General features: G+C 39.4%; 1 protein-coding gene and 1 long non-coding RNA gene across 8 annotated transcripts in view; one reads left to right on the top strand and one right to left on the bottom strand.

The window, feature by feature from the left end:
* Positions 1–22,715, bottom strand: part of DNM3 (dynamin 3) — a 359,120-nt gene that overhangs the window by 172,513 nt on the left and 163,892 nt on the right. The gene's annotated exons all lie outside the window — the stretch shown is intronic.
* On the top strand, positions 14,889–21,563 carry LOC311612772. Its single transcript, XR_014793348.1, has 2 exons — positions 14,889–17,985; positions 19,525–21,563. It is a non-coding gene; the product is annotated as an uncharacterized lncRNA (long non-coding RNA).

Below are 22,715 nucleotides of genomic sequence, written 5' to 3'. Positions count from 1 at the left end.
AATTAAAAAATGGACAAAGGGCTGGGGCCGGTTTCGCTCAGTGGATAGAGCGTCGGTCTGCGGACTGAAAGGTCCCGGCTTCGATTCTGGTCAAGGGCATGTACCTTGGTTGTGGGCACATCCCCAGTTGGGGGGGGGCGTGCAAGAGGCAGCTGGTTGATGTTTCTCTCTCATCGACGTTTCTAACTCTCTGTCCCTCTCAATTCCTCTCTGTGTAAAATCAATAAAATATATATATATATATATTTTTAAATGGACAAAGGATTTGAATAGACAGATTTCCAAAGAGGACATGCAGATAGCCTACAGAGATATGAAATGATGCTTAACATCACGAATCATCAGAGAAACGCAAATTATACGCACAAAGAGATATCACATCACACCTCTCAGGATGACTATCACCAATAAATCAACAAACAAGTGCTGAAGAGAGTGTGGAGAAAAGGAAATCCTTGTGCACCACTGGCCAAAATGCAGTCTAGTGTAGTCACTGTGGAAAATTTACCACAAACAATTAAAAATGGAACTGCCTTATGACCCAACAATTCCACTTCTGGGAATTTATCTGAAGAAACCCCAAACACTGATTCAACAGAATACGTACACCCCCTACATTCATAGCAGCATTGCTTACAGTAGCCAAGATTTGGAAGCAGCCCATCAGTAGATGAGTAGATAAAACAGCTGTGGTACATTTACATAATGGAATACTACTCAGCTGTAAAAAGGAAGAAAATTTCACCTTTTGTGACAGTATAGATGACCTGGAGAGCATTAGGCTAAGTGAAATAAGCCAGTAAGAGAAAGAGGATTAACATATGATTTCACTCATACATGGAACCTAATGAACACAATAAACTAACAAACAAATTAGAAACAGACCCATAGATAGAGAACAGACTTGAAGCTATCAGAGGGGAGGGGAGTTGTGTTGCTGAAGAAAAAAGATAAAGGGATTAAACAAAAACAACAAACACAACAACAAAACAAAACAAAAAAAAACCTTCATAGACACAGACATTACCAGAGGGAAAGGGAGGTGGGGAAAGGTAGAAGAGGGTAGAGGAGGTATAAATGGTGACAGAGGGAGAGTTGACCATTGGTGGTGAACATACAATACAATATACAGGAGATGTATTATTTAATTGCACAACCCAATAAATTCAATAAAAAAGTTAAAAAAAATAAATTACTCAAAAAGAGAGTAAAATAATCCAGTCCCCAAACCAAATTTAATAAATTCATAGTGTTTTAAACAGTGTGTTTCAACCTATTAATAGAAGAATTGCTATGACTTTTAAGTAATTCACATTGTACAGTATATCCCAGACTAATAACTTTGCATTGTCCCGTAGTGAAAATCTATCACACGCTCTAGCTGATACTGTGCATGGACTTCACAGAGATGCTCAGGAAACCCATCAACGAAGCACCGGGGTCACTAAATTCCTGCAGCAGGATAGCAGTGAATCAGGAAGAGAGACTCAAGCTTCTTATGCTGCATCATTCAACTGATGAGTATATTGTCTTATTTCCTAAAATAGGGTTCATGAAAATCAACTTTAAGCTGGATCTTGTTCACTTATTGTAATGTTAATGTGTGTGTTTCCGATGGTCTTAGGTGACCCTGCTACCGGTTCTCAACCTGCTGCAGAGCCTAAGACCATCGGAAAACACAGATATTTACATTATGATTCATAACAGTAGCAAAATTACAGTTATGAAGTAGCAACGAAAATAATTTTATGTTTGGGGATCACCACAACATGAGGAACTGTATTAAAGGGTTGAGGCATTAGAACGGTTGAGAACTGATGTAGATTATCAAAAGCCATGATGTTTAAAACTAATTCATATAGTACAGTGTTAAGAAATATTTTATTTAATAGTAAGCACTTTTTCTAAAGTATCGATATTTTTCTTTATGACACATTAAAACTATCATTGAAGTTATTATTCTTATTCTTTTTTATTTTTCTTTTAATTTATATTATCATTATTATTTTGTATCTTTAGGTAGGCACCAGAGTAGTGGTTGAGTGTACAAACTGAAGCTAGGTGGTCTGGTTATATATCCAATTCTACCACCTACTTTGCTTATGTGTCCTTCAGAACCTTATTTGTCATCCTTATGATTTTGGGGTGGTTTTGAGGATTGCATGAACTAATCTATGATAGCATTATTTAAACAAATAATAGAATATTGTTAAATAAACCTGAGCATTTGTGTAAATACAATTGATTTGAAAGACTTAAATTCTTCTTAACAATTCTTATCCTTTAAATTCATCCCAAACAAAACTCCCTAAAGGCACAGATTTTATGTTATTTATCTTTCTAGCTCAGCATGGTGTCTACAACATAGTAGGAGTCTGAAAAATGTTTATGGAGTAAATGAGTGAATGAGAGAACAAATGAATGGAGAGACTGGACGTTTATTTTTACATCTTGTCTGAAAAATGGCACTTTTCAAAGACACAAGATCCCTTGGCAATGAATGCAGGCTGAGACAATTATGTATTAGTTATTAAGTGTAGTCAGCTAAAAGTTTTCATATTGAAAGCTAAAAAAAATGTTTTCTTTAAGTTAAATAAAAGTCTATTAAATAAACCTTAAATAACTCAGACTCCCTTTTCAACCATAAAGTGAGAAATTTAGCTGTGAAAAGTTTTAATCTACTTAAGTATAGGATGGATTTAACTTTATAATCTTGATCTCACAGACTTTCTCAAAGCCCAAGGCCTACTGAATTCAGACATGAGTGTCCGTTTCACCAAAATGTGGGTCTGTACGATCCTATATGTTTCTTAAACACAACTGCATGGCTGGTCTTTGTGTTTTAAATGTTAACATTTTCACTATTCACAATCCATTTTATCTTCATCAGGTGTATTCCTCTTTAAATGCTTACTTAATAACATATTTAAATTGCATAACAACGAGTACACAGAAAACTAAAATAGACTCCAGAATACTTTTTTTTTTTTTTTTTTTTTTTTGCAAATAAGAGAAGTTCAACAATACTTCTCCAATTTACTCCACCCCTATGCCTCATTTATGTAGAGTTTTAAATAGCTAAATTAAAACACTAGAGTAAAATTCTCCTGTCCCTGGGATAATCTAAAACTAACCCCCCCAAAAAAGAGGGTTCCCTGCTCATTTCACTCTCAAAGTTATGACTGCCTCCCAAAGACCAGAATGAGACTTCAGTTTTAATCTTAATTGAAGCAAATGTTATAGTCATCAACAGGAAGCACAACTACTCATCCATTCCACTGAGACATCTACGATCATGAGGATGCTACACATTTTCTCCCTTCTTAAAGGATCCTACGTGATGGGATTCAATTTCACAAATTCCAAAATACGTGAATGCTAGGGGATTTTAAAATTTAATCCCTTTGCCATTCCCTTTAGTTGTGCACAGCTTGTTTATCTTCTTCCTGCTAGCACAAAATGCAGTGCAGAAATGGAAACCAGATTGCTGTGTGCAGTGAATTTCATGTGGTTTCCACATTTCTCCTGGCAGCCGTTTCCCGGCAGACGCTCATCTCACAAATTCCTCCTTGAGTGATGGTTAAGTAAGATGGCATCTGCAGTCTCGTGACACGTTCTAAGCACACTCTTGCACGCCCTGCAAAAGGTGGGCAGTGTGTTATGGCAACCTGTAGGGCAGTTTGCATTGAAAGCCTTTGTCAAAGTAAATAAAGATGTTAAAAATGTAATTGAGGAAAGTGCTATGGTGACCTTGCTTAAGAAGGAATTCCCCTTTCTTTGCCTTTTCACATTCAGGAAAAATCACACAATAATCAATATGCATTTATTGACCCGATTCCTTGAGGGAAGCCATTGGGCAGTGTGCATGGAAAGGACAGGAAGGGTCCCTGCCCTCAAGGAGTTTGCAATCAAGTGACAAAGAGGAGATATAAATACCAGACCAAGTCAGGCAACAGTTTGGGAAGAATCAGCAGAACATAAGCAAAGATGAATGAAAGATTGGGATGGACAATGAGGGCTACATGGTTATGGGGAAATATTTAGAAAAAGGTATATCTGGAGACATGAAAAATCTGCTTTAAAGTAAAACAGAACAATCAACCTAAAACTCTACCATTCTCTTTCCTCCCTTCTGAAGATACTTGATTTTTTTAAGTCAAAAGTCACTGCTTCCTAAGAGAATTATTTCAAAGCCACAAGGAAGTATCAAAGTAATTTAACTTAATTTGGGATCTATTTGCTATTAAGCAATGAATACCTGGGGTTAAGTGAATCTGACTGAAATGTTAAGAAGAAAAAAATAGCCTGGCCAGCATGGCTCAGCGGCTGAGTGTCAACCTATGAACCAGGTAGGTAATGATTTGATTCCTGGTCAGAGGCAGCCGATCAATGATTCTCTCTCATTATTGATGTTTCTATCTGTCTCTTCTCCCTTCTTCTCTGAAATCAATAAACATTTATTTTTTAAAATCTCATTAAACAGTGTAATACCTATCTTCACTGGCAGCTCAATTCCAACCCCTGCTCTGAAGAAGACTCGGGAAGAAGCGGGGCTGGAGAAAAAAAGGCAAGAGCTACAGAAAGTGTCGCACTGAGCACAGCGGGGAGAAAGGTGCAAAAAGCAGCAAGAAGCCTATTGTACTGAATGCCCGTGGATTACTTGGTGGAGATACAGTATAGAACATTAACACATATCTCCACCTCTGGCCACAATAATTAGTTTAACTAATATTCTCTGCTCAAAGCTCACCAAAGGGGAAGAGAGTATCTGCTCCAGCACCACAGTCATCTGCCCCCAGGCAGCACCATGACAATTCTCCAAATTGTGGTCCTATGAATTGTGATAGAAAGTTGTCAGAAACAGCCCAATCCATTTTGTCCATACCATCTAATTCAGGCCTTCTTTCAGCCACCTCTCATTATCTGACAAATAAGAACATGAAAGACAGAACTAGCAGCAATCTATTCTGGTGTTCCTTCTCTTATACCTCAGTTGTACCCAACAAAGCAAAGGTTTGATTTAACCTCAAAGCAGTGAATTTGTTCAAGAAAGATGAAATTTTGAAATCATATACAATTACTTATATCTGTTTAAGTACTAAATTACAAAATATATTCTGCCTGGGGCTCTGAGCCACTTGGCCTTAGTGTTTTTACTAAGAATGTTAATTCAAAACTTCTGTGTCACAGTTGTACTATACACTGGTAAGCGACGGGAACTGTATTATGAAAATGATCTTACCAAGTTAGAAGTTTTCAACATGGCCTTTCTAAACAGTCTCCATCAGCACACATACATTGAAAATTCACAGAAACTCTCCTACATTGAATGTGAAGATGTGTACTGTGTGCTGTGGGAATGGTAGTGTGAAAGGAGGAATTTTATATACTGGAAAAATCCTGAATATCTACCTAATAAAAGAGTGACATGCTAATTGGCCATACCTTCGTGATGCCCATCAGCCAATCAAGAGTATGCAAATTAACCTAACAAAGGTGGTGGTTAATTTGTATACGCAGGTGCCAAGGGGGCGGGGTGGGATGCAAGTATCCCTTACCACCTCAGCTGCTCCAGGCCTCTGGGCAGCATGGGAAGATGGAAAAGCGGCTCTGGCCTGAGCTTAGGCAGTGCTGGCAGCCAGTGGAAAGACGGCCCATTCTTGCATGAATGTTAGTGCATTGGGCCTCTGATATACGTTTAATACCCCAGATAAATGCACTAAAGGTGCTGCAGTTTAAGAATGCAACAGAAATGGAATTCATCTATATGAAGCTGAATATACAACATATAATCTGAACAAAATCAAATTAAACAACAATAAAGTGAGAGTTCACATTAACAAATTGAATCCAACCTAACCAGTATTAACAATGCTGGGTGACGAACACCAATTATTTTATGACCTAAAGACAAAGATGGAATTAAAGTTGAGGTTGATTTAGAAAGCACAGATAGGGCAAAATGTACTGGAAAATCAACTCCCACTAGCTCTCTTGTATATTGTTAAAAAAAAAATAAAAAAAATGAGGGACTCAACTTTCCAAAAATTAACCAGTTGAAATTATAGGACTGAAAATGTCATGGTCTGGAATCATAAAAAAAAAGGGAGGGAAGTCCAATATCCTCAACACTGGCTTCTCTGCTGGCAAAGGCAATCACTTCTAGAAAAGTCAAAAGATTCCTTTTATGCCACTCATTCCAGCTCTCATTTTCTCTTGTTTAGAGAACTTGAACGAAAAACAAAACAAAACTAAGTTCTTTTGTGAGCTTCTCTTTAGTAATAATGTCATAAGGCCCTAAAAATGCAAGTTGAACTCTAAACATTGGCTCCAATATACATGTGTACTGGACCAGGCCCAAACATTTTTGTTTTATGTTCTTTTTTAATTGATTTTTAGAGAGAGAGGAAGGGAGTGGAAAAGAAAGATAGGAACATCGATCAGCTGCCTCCTGCACGACTCCTTCTGGGGATTGAGCCTGCAACTAGGTCATGTGCCCTGATCAGAATGTGAACTGCAATCTCTTGATTCACTGGTGGACACTCAACCAATTGAGCCACACCAGCCAGGCCAGCCCCAAACATTTTCAATGGGGTCCAAACTTCTTATAGGAAAAAAAAAAAAAGCAAAGAACACTATCTAAAAATCTACTAGTTCTCCAGCAAAAGGAACTAGTAGTTTTCTAAAGCAATCCTAATCTATTCTGGCCAATGAAACCCAAGAGTAGTTGTTTCTTTAAAAAAAAAAAAAAAAAAAAAAAAAAAAAGTGAAATAAAAAGGAAGTGAATTGTACCAGAGGAAGATGTTTCATTACAAGGAGAAGGTTGGGAGGAAAATTATTTTTCCTAACCAAAACGCAATTAGTTCACAAAGTGTGTGTGCAGGTTTTACTAGTAAATGCAGTCAGTGGTGGCTCCACCAGCGCAGAAATCAATGCCGAGATGATGCATTTGCAAAATTACGAAGGCATTTCCTATCTAATTTACACTTTTTAGCCTTCAACTGTTGCTATAAAGCTGTGACAGGCACAATCTTTAAAAAAAAAATATGACTAAATTGTGCACACACCAAAACTAACGTCTAAGGTTACAAAGAAAGTATTGCACATGCTCTAATCTTAAAGAGCATTACTTTAAAGAAGGATTTGATTTTGATGTTGGTAACTGTCATAGAGTGGTCTGGTTTAGTTTAAAAATATACATACACACACATATATGTACTCACACACACGTTTATAAACATACAGATTTTTATATGTATAGGATGTCCATATATGCATTATAAAGGCAATGTTTATTAAGATACATTTCATTTTCAAAGTGTAATGGAATATTGAGCTATATGCTGTTAAAGTGTGTATACATTTTGAGGGATACCCTGTACAGACAAATTACAATAAAAGTGGGTAAACTCAAAGGTCAGGAAACTCAAAGTCACTCTTGGCTTTTCAAAAAGATTTTCCAAAAAGTGATCTTCAGGAGCCACCTCCCACTACCGTGTTTTAAAAACAATCTGTTGTCCTTCTCCCAGAATCAAGTGTTTTCTTCTATTTTTACTTGTTGTGTGTACACGTCATTTGTTTATCCAATGAGATTATCAGCACCTTAAGGAAAATAACACGCTTTCTTCCTGAACACTTGCCGTGGCCTGGGCTCTGGAGTCACGGGACCTGGTTTGGAACTGTGGTTGGTAACTGAACAAGATGGGAGCCTGGCGGGGCCTCACAGCAGCACCTAACCCGCTTGAGATTCCCCATGTGGCCAGGCCCCCTCCAAGTTCCTCTCACACATTAGCCCATTTAATCCTCAGAGGAACCTATTTTACAGATGAGGAGACAGGAGCTCAGAATTGTCACATAATCGCCAACATCAAACCTAAAGCCAGGATTCAAAGCCAGGAGCCCTCCCACCGCACTGCCTCTGCAGTTCCCGCTTCACCTATAGCCCTGAAGAAACCCCACCTTTCAGGGTTATTGGATTAGATTAGGTTACAAATAAAAACCACAAGCATGGGGGTTGATATCAAATAAGTGCTCAAAAAGAGAGGCATTAAACAAAACAGACCGTTAGACATGGGACACAGAACACTTTCCTTTCTTTACAGCTTCTACCCTGCGGTCGGGAGCATTGATGAAGTTACAATCGGATTCCATATGGCAAACTGAAGCTTTTGTTGATGGATTAATACATGAATCATATAAGTGCTCATAAAAATATGTGATTCACACTCATTTGCAATATGTAAATAAACTTTGCATGAACTAATGTATACACCAAATGCTTTTTGTTATCTGTGAGAGAAAAGCAAATTCCCACTATGGCAATTTGGAGTATTCTAATGTGGTCTCATATATACCTTGAGTAGATTCTCTGGAGCAGGGGTCCTCAAACTTTTTAAAGTGGCGGCCAGATCACGGTCCCTCAGAGAGCTGGAGGGCCGGACTATACGAACTACTAATTCCTACTGTAACACCTCGGCTGCGCTCACTGCCCAAAAAACCTGGCGGGCCGCATGTGGCCCGCGGGCCGTAGTTTGAAGACCCCTGCTCTGGAGACTGAACAGAATGGGGAAGCCAGTTGTAGTATCTACATATAACATACTCAACTAAGCAGATTTATGCTGGATAAAACCCTTTAAAAAAATTTTATTGATTGATTTTTAGAGGGAGGGGAGGAGAGTGTGCACATGTGAGAGACAGAGAGTGAGAAACATTCATTTGTGGTTCCACTTACCTGTGTGTTCCCTGGTTGATTTTTACATGTCCCCTGCCTGGGATCGAACCCACAAACTTGGCATATCGGGACAACATTCTAACCAACTGAGCTTCCTGGCCAAGGCTGGATCAGACCCTTTTAACAGTTCATATAATTTGTGTTTCCCCTTCTGCATATACCAGAAAATTATAAATCCTCAAATAAAGATCCTGTGCCCTGGATTATGCCAGCATGCCTAGCATCACTGGAAGACTCAGAGCTTCTAAACTGACCCACTGTGTAATAGCCGGTATTCTGGGCGAAGCAGAAAGCCTCCCATCCCACACATATTTCCTTGCAGTCGCCGTGCTTCCCTTGCTAGCCACAGAAAGGATACTTTCTCTGCCCCTGAGAAAAGTGGTTCCTGAGTCTACATGAGGCACGGATTGGGTTTTTTTCTTTCTATTGGGTGTCATGCATGCTCATTTCTGAGGTGCATTCAGGAAATAAAATACTAGGGATGCCAAAAGACATCAGGAGTCAATATTGTAAACTGGTCAGTGACCCGGGGACTCCGTAGTCCCCCTGTGCCAGGGAGCCAGTGCTCACTGGGCAGTCTGGTCGTACATGGAATACGATGGGAGGTCAGAGCACATAGCGTTCAGATGATGCTCTCTGGCCTTTGGGGGTTGCATCAGGCGGCAGGCGGCATTCCTGGTGTGCTCTCACTCACAGTCTGCGTGAGAGGGCCAGCACCAATTTTCCAATCGCTTTATCTTGCACTCCCCGAAAGATCTCAAGAAAGTGCCTCAGATTTTCCTGGAGTCATAAATCATTTATTTACCTTCACGTGACCGGTTTTCCATGGACCCAGAGTTTTCAGGCCTGCCTGCCGGATGTATTATGTTACTGGAACTCAGAAATGGCTGTTGTGCACGCCAGTGGTTAGGAAAACTCGAAGATGTAATATTATCTTTCTCAACTGATTTGGGGAAAGAATGTTCATAAAATATATACTGCTTTTGGTTAGGGGCTGATTTCTAAATAAACAGACTCCGCAATGGAAATTCCAGAGACAGGCAAAACAAAACTTGCATTTGTAAATGTAGTACGTTTTTTGTTTTAATCCGCTCTCTCACAATCTCTGCAAACTTTTGCAAGCATTCTGAAGATTATCAAGTCAGCTGCATTAGGTTGACTTGGGGCTGTTTCGATTTAGGGCTGTTTCCGTGTAACTGGGTTTTCAGTTGGGAAAGGGAAATCTGTCAAGTCTTCCCTATTTCACAGCCTTTGGTCTGGCATCTCAGGCTAAGGGGGCCCCTTCCCTGTGGGGAGCTGGAGGCAGCCATTTGTTGAGAGTCAGGAGGGAGGGAAAGGAGGAAAGAAAGCTTTCGTATAACAAATCTGCCAGTCCTCATGGGCCCCAACAAAATAGGAGACACTGGCGATTAAGGGACTGGATGCCTCCCATACAAATTTAAAAATGTGCTAATCCACACCACACTAAGTGGGGCTATCTTCCCTAATTTGCAATGAACTGGGGTCAACTAGATTTTTATCTCACACACAAACTGGGAAGGAGAAAACAACAAGAAAGGAAATGGCACAGCTTTCTTAGATCCTGCTTTTCACACAAGATTGTATGACGGATTGCTACACAGGATGCTTCCAGAAGATTAGAAGGCCAAAAATAAGCAAGGAAATATGGCTGGCCCAACGTTCACATTTATGTCTGAAAGAATGATGAATCAGAGACATAACAGCAATACACATATACTGTATAAATGTTAAAACTGCACCAAGGCTTTCGTTTAAGATAAAAATAAGATAGCTTTAACTCTCGAGTTGTCATGATAAAGGTTAGGTCGGAAACCAAATGCATACTATGCATCGCTTTTACTCAATCTTCCCACAGTTGAATGCAGATTATTTTCAAACTTTTTCAACTCATGGCACAAATAGATGTGGGATGCCAAAATGATGTGTGTTTTTTGCCAATCTTATAAAAATATATAGATATAATTTTGACTCATTCACCGTAGATGACTATTGTTGCGTGGGCTGTTATTCTTTTATTTGACAATCTAAGGGGAAAATGGCCAGTACAACTTGATTACACAGTCAGGTATTCATGTTTTAAAAATTCTTGCAGTGCCCTGGTTGAAATCACTGATTTAATGGATGGCCTACTATAGGCTAGTTTAAAAAACGTATAAAGATACTATCCCTGTCTTCAATGAGCTTATATTTTACTAGAGGTCTGGTGCATGAATTCGTGCATGGGTTGGGTCTCCAAGGGTGGCTGCAGGGATCGGATGGAAACCCACAGTCCAACGCTGCCTGCCACTCCTGCCTGCTGCTCCCACTCATTCCGGTCCCTCTGTGCCTGCTGCAGGATCCCGTCCAGTCAGTCTCGATCGATCGAGAGAGGCAAGCACTACCGCAGCAGCATTCAACAGCCATGAGCCCTGCATCTGACGCCCGACTCAAGGGCGGTTGGGAGGGCCGGGACCCATTAGGCCCTCCAGGCAGGTGGTAGGACACCCTTGCTGGCCTGGGATCCGGATTCGTCCTGCTGACGTTTGCACCAGCTGTCAGGAGCGACCTGGCAGCTGCTTTCACATTGTTTCTTCCTTGCAGAGTGTCTATGGAGGGGAAGCGGTCGCAGTGCTCAGGACTGACTTCCAGGAGGCTGGCAGTGCAGGTCCATCGGTGCCTGTCCTGTTTTCCAAAGATTGGGCCTGTAGGACTATTGAAGGGAGTGTGGGCCGCCAGGACTGGTCAGTCAGTTAAGCAGGGGCTCCCACTGTGGGAGCACAGTGACCACCGGGGGGCAGCTCCTATGTTGAGCATCTGCCCAACAGATGCGTGCATCTCAGCAACCAGTTGTTTGGTCGCTAAGGCTTTTATATATATAGATTTGGGGGGAAAGCATCAAATATTTAAAATAATAAATAGTACACATAACATTTCAGTCTAAAACTAAGAGAAGGCTAGAAATTAATAATAGGAATTCTAAGTCCGGTAAGAATTCAGTAGGGAGAAAAATCATCTCTGTGAGTTAACAATTTGCTTTTGATCACAGGCATCTGAATTTAAAAAAAAAAATGCTGAGTTCTGTTATTTGCTGTAATTCAACCAAGTTATTAACTCTCTAAAACTAGATTTTCATCATCAATAAAATGGGAATGATAAACGTATCTAGCCCATAAAATGATTATAAGAAACTGATACATTTTATATGAAAGGATTTTGTAATCTATAAACTATAAAAATGACCCTTGCAAAGATGGTAAACAGAATCACACCAAATTACAATTAATTTGGGAGAACAGAAGGTGGAGGGGGAAATGATGAACTTTTTCTTAATCTACTTTCTATTGTTTGAAAGTTTAAGGCACTATCTTGTAACAAAACATTTAAAGCAATATAAATACTATCTGGAGTGTGCATATATGGATGTCACAGAACACCCTGATTGTAAACACTAATAACGCTGTTTCTTTATAAGTACATAGAAACAAGTCTCCACCTGGTTTCAATTTGAGAATTTCTAAAGTCACAAAATTTTGCCAACCTTGGGAATAATAACCAACTGAAACCGTTTATTTTCCAAGACATTTTAAAACAGAGCAAGTTTTATAGTCAACCAAAACCATCCATTGATGCAAACAATCAGTTTGGTCAATACCTTTTAAAATAAGTTAAATAACATCAGTTTTCAAAGGCAAGTCTTTTGTCATCACTAACTTTTAACTGATAACTTTACAGACCTCGGAAAGTCCTCACACCATTTCCAAAGGAATGCCAAGAACTTTCCATAGAGGCGAGGCTACGCTTTAGATTAAACTTGATCACAGATTAGCATTCCTAACACTATAGGTAAGTGTGAGCTCTTTGAGGGAAGGAATCATACTTCCTTAAACTTCATTTATTTATTTTTTGAATCCTCACCCGAGGATACTCTTTTCACTGATTTTCCAGGCAAAGTGGAATAGAGGAAGGAGGATGGGAGAGGAATATCAATGTGAGAGAGACATGTCCTGTATGCACCTTGACCGGGGGTGGGCAGTGAACACACAACCGAGGTACATGCCCTTGACTGAGAATCAAACCTGAGACCCATCCGTCTGTGGGCCAGTGCTCTAACCACTGAGTAAAAACCAGCAGGCAGGGCCTATCTGCTTAAATGTTATATGCCCAGTTCCTGGCACTGTGACGAGCACATGAGTAGGCAGCAGGAAGAAATACTAGTTGAACTATTTGGAGGAAAGATAAATCTAAAACACTCTGAACAATTGCATGCCCAGTGAGACAGGCTCACATGCTAACGGGACACAATCTTTAATACTTGTTTCTGCAGAAAAATCTCTTACAATCCTTCCAAAGGAGGAAGGATTAAGTTCAAGTTCCTTGAATACAACATTATAAAAAAAAAAAAAAAAAAAAAAAAAAAAAAAAAAAAAAAACCCTATTTGAGAAAGGGATCTCTCCCGTTTGAGAAAATACAGATGTGTGAACCAAGATGAAATCATGGAGCAGTCTGATCAGAACCACCTTTCATCTGCCTTACCCAAAATTTCCAAGGCACGTTTCATCGATATAAATAGCAGAGGGCAGGGGAAGGGCTTCCGCTATGGTGGCAGAATCGAGCCCGCACCTGGAAGCCGGAGCTCCTGGCCGGCGACTGTCCCTCGGGCTCCTGGCTCCTCTAGGATGACTTGTGAAGAAACAGACCCTCAACAAGGATAGAAGTGGTATCCACGTGGAATAGGACTATTCTGTTGTGTGTACGTACTCACATTTGCCTTTTTCCAGTCTTCTCCTACGAGGGGCTGAGGCACCCTGGGCTTGCTCAAGCACTAGGCCCGAAGACACAAGGATGGAAGCTGAAGAACAGGGACACGCGAGGCAATCCTTCTGATTCCCGTGGATGATTTCAATCTCTCTGTGAAGGATGTACCTGAGGCTAATCTCCCCAATTCCATCTTAAACTGCTGGGTAACTCACTCGTATCTTATTTCATCTTCCTCCCAAGGTAAATGGGGCTGGTGATAACTTTTGAAGTCTTTCACGATACGTTCATTCAAGAGAAGACATTCCAGGAAAAGAGAGTGCTTTAAGACAGTTCTCCCTTGAAGCTTTTTGGAATATTCAGCCCAGAGTACTTAAAGAGAGCTATATTTTTTCTGCTTCTAAAAAATATCACAGAAAGCCAGCAGCCATGACTTGCGTTGGCTGTAATTGTTTAGAGAACGCTAAGTCACTTAGTTGGGCTACTCAAATTAAATGTGGAAGCTACCGAGGAATTTTCTCACATTTTGATCTTGGGAAGGGCAATTAATCAAGGTCGCCTTTGAGGACCTCTAACTTAAATCAGAATTCTGTGATGAGAGAGTCAGGTCTGCACACTCGGAACAGTCACCCGTGTATATATATAATTGAAAACAGAAAGGACAGGAGAAGAAAAGGAGATGCCTGTGGGCTGATACGTTATAACCTTTGGTCAAGCGGTATTTGGCAAATTTCAACAGATTTAGTCGAGCAGAGATAACACCAGCAGCAGAACCCCATGAGAACAAAACAAAAAGCGGTCACGCAGAGTTGGGGATGGCCAGGGGGAGACAACGCCGGACCTAATGGCGTGGATCTCTCCACCGGAGGCAGCGTGGTGGGGCCCTGCAGTCACAGTTTCGTGGTGGAGGCTGGCAATCCTAACTTCCCAGTTTCCTTAGGTCAAGCCATAGCACAGCGTCCGGAGCAGCAGCCAGTGTCACCGAGGGAAAGGAGGAAGGCCACATGTGGAACTCATTACTCATGGAGAGGCCATGACAAAGAGCATTTCTCCAGACTTTTCATGGGGGCTTCACTTTCAGGAAGTTGCTATAATTACTGTTCAAGTCTAGAGCAGCCTGCAAGCCGCTGACAGATCCAGCAGAGGAGGAGGAGGAGGAGGAGGAAAAGGAGGTGGAGGAGGAGGAGGAGGAGGAGGAGGAGGAGGGACAACAGAGAGAGGGGGGAAAATGAACTTATCTGCCCTTTTTGACGAGTGAAATACCAGAAAATAAAGTGCCACAGGAAAGCACGGGTGTACACACACACACACACACACACACACACACAAAAAAAAAAAAAAAAAAAAAAAAAAAAAATTCCTAAGGAGCCCTGGCTTCCAGAGCTCTGCTTTCTGTTTACTTTCTTATCTACCCCTGTGTCTTCAAGTGACTTTCTAGCCCAGATCAGACAGCAAATTTGTCCTACTTCCCTGACTCCCTTTCAGTTGGCCACAGCAGAACTGTACATCTCAACTCTTTTTTTTTTTTTTACAGCTTTTCCATACTGGGGCCCACTTCCTGCCCGGTTGAGGGGAAGAATCTGGCCTGGAGATGAAATGACTGTTTAACATTACACCAGAACATCTGGTACCATTTTACGCACAGACCCATGTCTGAGAGCAGGCGGTTTCTAGCGGTCTCTCCAGCGGCACAGCGCATACCCAAACCTCCCCAGGGTGACATCATCCCATATATGGACTCTCCAGCCCAGCCCTCCCCCTTTTCCTGGTCCTAAATTCATTGCCAGTTCCCCAGTCCGCAGCAAATGTGCCACGTCAAGACTGAAAATCACAGCCCTGGAGTGGGGCTCAGTCAGTGCAGCAAGGCTCCAGGGGGGGGAGAGCCGAATGCAAACTGTTCCCAGGGACGGAGAGAGGATTTTTAAGGGCCCAGATGGAAGCTTCTGGAGCTCCTGCCCCGTCGGCCCAGTGTTCAGACTACCTGTTCAGGACGATGCCGTTGTACAGTAGTCTGCACATTGGTTAGACTGGGCAAGGCACAGCAACGCCCTGGACGGCCGGGACCGGAGCGGCTGCTTCCGAGAAGAGGACGTTTGTTGGCTCCTCTTTTGTGTCTCATACCCAGTGTTTCTCTCCACAGGTTTTACACTGCAGGGGACTGAGGAGCCCTCGGGGACGCCGCTGGGAAGAGACGGCTGGCTCCGGGGAAGACCTGCGGGTAAGGCCCTCTCGCCGCTCACCTGGGCTGAGGCAGGGAGAGCTGAGGTGGGAACCGATGGTTTGTGTCACCTGCGAAACGGGCGTTTGTGTGGCCAAGAGCTGTCATACGTTTACAGGAAAAGGGCAGATGGGGATTGCAGTGCATGGTGATTTACTATTAGGTTCCTCGCTTTCTGGAGGTGTATACGTATTTTTCTTAAGCTTAAAAGATTTTTCCACTTCGATATGAAATACAAAGGCTCCAAACACTAACAATAATTGGAGGAGGCTGGTTTTTGCAATGGGTGAAAGGAATAAATTCAGAGACTTAAAAACCTGTTGAATGAGGGCTGTGCTGTCACTTGAAGATCCCAGAATTGGTTCCATTTTTGCCCCAAAGTAAAGAATACTTGCAACGTGTACAATGCTGTGTGGAATAGTGCTTTTCTGAAATTTTGCTTATATAAGATAAATACCAAAAATAACAGGATCTAACGATAAAAGAGTAGACTGCCAAGTTTTTTTGCCCACCAGACCACTCAGATGGGACTTGCCCAGAAAAGAGCGCCAACTCAGAACTATTGAGTCAGCAACTGAATAAACCAGGAAATAAAAGCCTCTGTCTTCAGCTATCCCGATATATAGCCCTGGGTGGTTCTTTTTGTTGTTGTTGTTGTTTTAAAATCCAAGATTGGTTGATAAAATTGCCGGTCAGCTGAGCCCTCATGCCTAGGTTTTACAATGTGTCTATGTCTCCGAGAATTTAAAATGATAAGGTACTTTGTCTAGAAAGCCACTGATAAAAAAGGAATTTGTAAACGAAGGCAAAAGTTTTTCTTGGTCAGTTTCCAGCTGTCCTGGAGGTGAAGGAGGGAGAAGAAGGTGGGAGGAAGGAAAAGTGAATGAAATCCCAACAGAGAGAATAATATAGAAAGTCTGGGCTGCAATATGATCCACAATGAATTTCAGAGGTGGGTCCCGTAAGGAAAGTTCTGGAAAAATGGTACTGCCTCAACCCTCATTCCTTCAACCCCCTATTTATAGCAACCGCCGAAGAATTCTATATAATGAAAAATCTGTTCTATAGACTTAAATCCGAAACATTAATATAATCTCTTTTGTCCTCCCTTAAATTCTTTAAAGTTACAGTGGTTCCTGAACAAATCCTTTTCTAAGTTATATTTTCAACAATTCAAAATTGTCACACATTCTCCTTTGCATAACAGTTTATTATAAAAGGTTCCGCAGGTTATCTTTTGTCAAAATGATTTATTTTAAAATTTACCCTTTTGATCGTCCTAACACTGGTATTAAAAAAAACAAACAAACACAGGTTTTCTCTCCTATTCATGATTTTTAGTTAAAATATTATGAAAAGGGAGAAATTTAGCTATCTTCTCCACTTAGAAGATATGATTTGTTTTCTAGTGTGACTTAGAGGTTTCCATATTATTTTTCATTGAACAAATGAGATTTTTAAAATCTATTGATATATAGTTTCTACTACATAGGAAAATTGAAAAGAGAAACTATGAGATAACTTACCAGAGGTTATTTTTTTAAGAAATGTATTCTACTAATGTGTACAGTTAGCAAAGAAGATAGTTATAAGGTACCGTAGTAATGTTTAAGATGTCTCAAATTTTGAGGGTGTTTTTGTGAGGAGGTTTTTGTTTTGTTTTTTCTCTGTAGAAATGATTGAATTTTATAACTTACTTTCAATTCATGTATATTTAAGTGTTTTTTTATTATTGTGAAATGGCTTTTTTTTATTTCAAAGAAACTAACCACCATCAGTCCCTCACCTATTTCCTCTCTCAGGATGGCTTTTAGTTTGCAGACGAAGGGGACCCGGGGGTGTCCTTGGCGTAAGTACAGGAGTAGAGAGAGAAGAATAAATCTGTATGGGGGGAGCCGAGGGGCCCCCAGATGTGCTTGGAGTCCCGATTATCCATTTTTGATGCCAAGTTTTAACAAATGAAAAGGAATAATACTTATTTTTTTTAACTGGCGTGAGCTCAATGCAAGATCAAAAAGCAAAAGCTCACTTTGTAAACCTCTGCTCACTGAAGGCAGGATGGTAGCGTGTGCGCTGGGACATACACGGGCACGTATGCAATCTTTTAGTGTAAACTCAATTTACTTCCAGGGTAGAATAACGCTTACTTTTATTTTGATATTATTATACTTTGTGAGGAGACATACAAATATTTTAGGGATCATGGGATCTATTCCAGAGAAAACTAACCAACAGAGATCATCTTCGACTAAAACTGCTCGGTCGATATGATGGGAAGTGTAAGTATCAAAATTAAACACTGTGTATCATCAGAAAGAGAAAATGTCTGCAGAGTCTATCCAAAGCCGCACTTCACAGAAACTGAGTAGCTATTTTTCATTTCAGTATGTGAATGATTGATAAGTTAGACGAGGTTTGGGGTTAGAATTTCCTGCCATCTAAGAGAAAGGAAATTCAGAGCTTTAGCTTTCAACACATTTTCTTAATTGGAAGAGGATCAATAGGAAACAGTTTATTTACATTTTCAAGGCGCACCCCCCCCCCTTTTTTTTTTAAACCATAGATCTCCAAATCCAAGAAGGTTTGTGACAAAATTTCACACTGATCACTTTCGTGTAATTAGTCAATAGATTTAATGCCCTTCCTGCTTGGCTTTCAGGCCTTCCACCCAGATAATGTGTTTATGTTTTTGAAAGACCAAAATATACTATCGCCACCCCACCCCCCACCTCTGGCCTACAGACCACCCAAGTTATTCGCTCTGTGGGAAAGAGTGCAGGCATAAAATCCCGACTGATAGAATTTTTTTCCCCCTTTTTCTCGTTGAAGTCGTAAAGCTGTTACTGTAAGGAAATAAAGTAAAATACAATTGGAAATATAAAAAGTCCACTGATCCACCAGTGTCATCCTTAAGGAAAGAGAGAGGAGCCAAAGCTCTCAGCTCCTCGACAGGAGATCTGCTGTTTAAAAACAACCCACTTTCCTCTTCTCCAAAGAGAATATCCCACCCATGACAACAAAGTCCAAATACGTAAAAGACCAGCACTCAGAAATCCCAGCTTAAAATAACCAAAGGTCAGGCTTACCCTGAGAGGAAACAGAAATTTCTGAGCAAAGATGAAAACTTTCTTACTTGCTTTCTTCTACCTTTTGACCTGGGTTTGCTGCTACTTGTGCAGACAGAAATAATCACCCATTTTTTGAAGAATTTAAATGTTTTAATTAATATAAATAATGAAGTCAATTGAGGAAAATAATTAAATCTTCATTTTGAATTTTTTTTTTTTTTTTAACTTATAACAGCCAGTTTCCTGCAGTTGCTTTGGTTTAATGTTGCAATTAAAGACTTGGAACATAATTATTTTCATGCATTTTTTTTTCCTTAATAAATGAAAGACAAAAAAAGAGAACTAAAGAGTAGTGTGACCTTATTAAAAATTACATTGCATGATAATAATGTACATACAGTTTTTCTCATATTTTAGCTATTATTTTAAGTGATATCAAATTTTAATGTTTACAGTTTGGAAGACAGAAAAACACTCCTAGCTGTTTTTTCAACCTTTCATCTTTTTAACATGGCTATGAGGTATGCAGATGCCACACACTTACTATAAGTGTGTTTTAAAAATCTATTAGAAAAATAAACTATCCAAAAGTCTTAAGAGCAATCATTTTCCAGCAAGATTTCCCCACCCTGAAAAACAGTTATGGATTTTCAGGATCTGAGATTTGGGGGCATCTTGGTTTGCTAGAATTGTTTTTCCCCATTAAAAGAGAACATATGAACTCACAAATTTTTCTTTCTGTTTTTCCAGGTTACATCATTCCTTAATTGAGCAGAGTTAACTGGATCAAAGTATTTATGTGAGAGAGAGGGAAAGCTATACCGAATTACAGTAATTTTTAATTTCTACAAATATGCTCTTTGTAAGGGAATCACTCTATAAATATTTTCTGTTGCCCTGAATGCAGCAACGATAACAAAATAGTTGCTTAAGGTATTTGTTTTCCCATACTCTGACCTTGTAATTATTTAACGGCAGCCAAGTTCACTGATGTTTTTGATTTTGTTAAAGAAAAACAGACAAAAGTCTTCTACTCAGAAGTGATGACCAGAAACAGAATCAGACATTTATTTTCTTGAAATGAAATAAATGGAAACTTGCACTTCTCAACTCTGTTAAAGCTGTAGCACATCTAATCACTTCATAAAGGTTGAGCTGTGTATAAAACTCATTTTTTCATAGCCTCTAAAAATTCTTTCATTCTCCATAAAGTTTCTATCTGCTATTTCTCTCAGAATTTTACAGTGAACAGGAAATACACTATTTGTTTTCTTTAAAATTATTTGGAAAAAAAAATCCTAATTATACACTCCTTAGACAATAATGCTTTTGTTGTTGTTTTAAGAAATCCCACTTATTGTCATTTTGACTATCTGGTGGTTTTGTTGTTTAAAGGGAAGGATATGAATTGATCATTTATTTTAAAAGAGCCAGTAGAGTTATTTTTGACTCACCAGAATTAAATTTTCTATCTGTATATTTAAAACCATCATCATTCTTTCTCTCAGACGGAAATTATAAGGAAATATTCCAAAGGGCCTGGTTTTACTTTTTGGATATGAAATGCAGTTTCATTTTCTGTGTTTAAGGTATTATTTTGTAACTGTAGTGCACTAACAAGATCCAAACACAATCTGAGTGAGCATCTCAGTGGCCAACAACGGTGTAGTTTATACCCTTTTGATTCATGGCAGGGCACTACGGTTAATTAAGCGGAGGACTTAAGCTCACAACTGCTTTTGATTTGGTCTTCACATCCATACTTAAAAGCTGCATTAAAAAGGATATGAGAAATTTAAATACGTTCCTGTTGCTTAATAAAGTATTGGTAAAAATACAATACAACCTGTGAAAAATCCCAAAGGTCGGCTGGTTGAACTGCCAAATATATTAGGCTCATTAATTACTTTTAAAATGGCTGCCATTTCCATGTAAATGATAAGTTTCTTTTTCGTGGAGAAGGTTATGGTACTTATCTACTACAAGAAACATGTATAAACATGTCTTTATCTTTAACTTCAGTATTAAAATATGCAGAGTTTGGGGAAGAGGAAAAACATCTGGTTCAATTACTCTGAACTCTGACTGCATTATGGGCCAGTAATAACATGAAATGGAGTTAAGAATAAACCTGGTGTTTAATCTTTTTTTTTTTTGTTTGTTTGTTTGGTTTTGCCTTAAAATTTCAATATGAGTTTTCTGTCAAGTCAATGATTCATGTTAGCACATTGGGAACAAATGTATAAGTGTACTTTCTGAATAAAGTCGAAAGTCTAACTTGTTTTTAGCTCCATAATGTTTTAATGTTTAATTCTATTGTGTGTTTTTCTCCCTTTCCCCTTGACCCTCCAAATTCACCAAATCTGGAAAACAGACTGACCGTATCTGCCCATGAGCAAAGGAAACCTGAAGGAACCAAGGGCCTGGCTGGACGGAGTTGTCATGTGTCTGCCTGTCTACACTTGCTGTGCAGAACATCCGCTCACCTGTACAGCAGGCACAGACAGGCAGTCACATGACAACCCAGCCTGAATGACAACCAGCCATTGAAAGAAAGCAGCCCTCACACCATAGCATCTACACCAAGAGCTACAACCAAAATGAGGGGTTCGGGGGGGAAGGCCTGGGTGTTTCATCTGTTGGTTTAATACTTAACTCGTATGTATTATTATTATTATTATTATTATTATTACTATTTTATTATTATTCTCTTTTGATTCAAATATTGAAACCCAAAATAAGTGAAGTGAGTAGTGCCTATGAAATATAATAAAACCCATTTCTGAAAATGCTCCTGTGCTCTCTATAGTTCTCTTTTCCTAACTGTTGTCAGTAAATTACTGCCCTTGACATTAATTACACACAGTTTGGCAGCACCCTGTGATCAATATAACAAAACACAGAACTTGCTAGTCTGATGCTTGACAAAGCATAAGTGATCCCAATAATTCTACTCCAAAAAGACAAGCTTTATTTTCTATATCATGGCTGTTTAAGAGTGAGGGACAAAGGAAAAAGAGGGAAGAAAAAGTATCTCAGGGGATCATGTCTCTTGAGTTAAACTCAACCAGTCTGCACCTGGGTGGAACATAACGAAAATAATATTTGTTTCCGATATAATTTTCAAATGCATTAAAATAGTTGCTTCTCCTTTTGGAAAGTATATAAGGTTAACATTGAATCTCTGATATGCCTGAGTGTCATGATAGGCATGCATAGATTTACATTGCTTAATTAAGAAGGAGCTTACACCACTATAGTTCCAAGGGTGGAGTGCATGAGGCCAGTGCACTCCCTTGGAATACACACTCCCATTCACTGTACACTTCCAAACTCTCAAGATATTCAGGCAATTTCATTATTGTTAAAAAATAAAAATAAAGAAAAAGGCAAGGACACGGATTAATGGATATACAATGTATATTTTCCCACATCTTTTGAGGAAATGTCAAAACATCAGTTTACACCCTGTGAACTGGAGTCAAATGATCAGATTAAAAAGTGGGGAAATGGGTAAAATTAGAAATTTTTCTGTTTTGATTTCCTTCACTAAAATGCTTTAACTTCAGTATTTAAAGTTAATTTTCATTTTTTCTTAGAAAGGTTCTAGTGACGCTCTAAAAAAAAAAAAGGGGTAACACAAGGCAATCCCAAATTTTTTTGGTCTCAATCTAATTAAACATTTTAAGCATATACTTTGGACAAAAGCAAACTTTTTATTCAGTATTTCATTTTTAAAATGAAACATTTAGTCTTAGCGCTAAAACCCCCATGAGGTTCAAAATTTCTACAATTTCGTATTTTACCAAATCTGACACTATAGCTTCCATTTTTTTTAAAAAAAATATTTTTTTTGATTGGGTAAAATTATGAAGTAAATATATAATTAAGGTTAAATTCTTTCATTTAACCATCTGTCCTAAGCAAAGATATCATCTGCA

The sequence above is a fragment of the Pipistrellus hanaki genome (genome assembly GCF_964339955.1).
Source record: "Pipistrellus hanaki genome assembly, chromosome: 18".
In the NCBI taxonomy this organism is placed as follows: Eukaryota; Metazoa; Chordata; class Mammalia; order Chiroptera; family Vespertilionidae; genus Pipistrellus; species Pipistrellus hanaki.
This window is presented reverse-complemented; position numbering and strand designations above follow the sequence as displayed.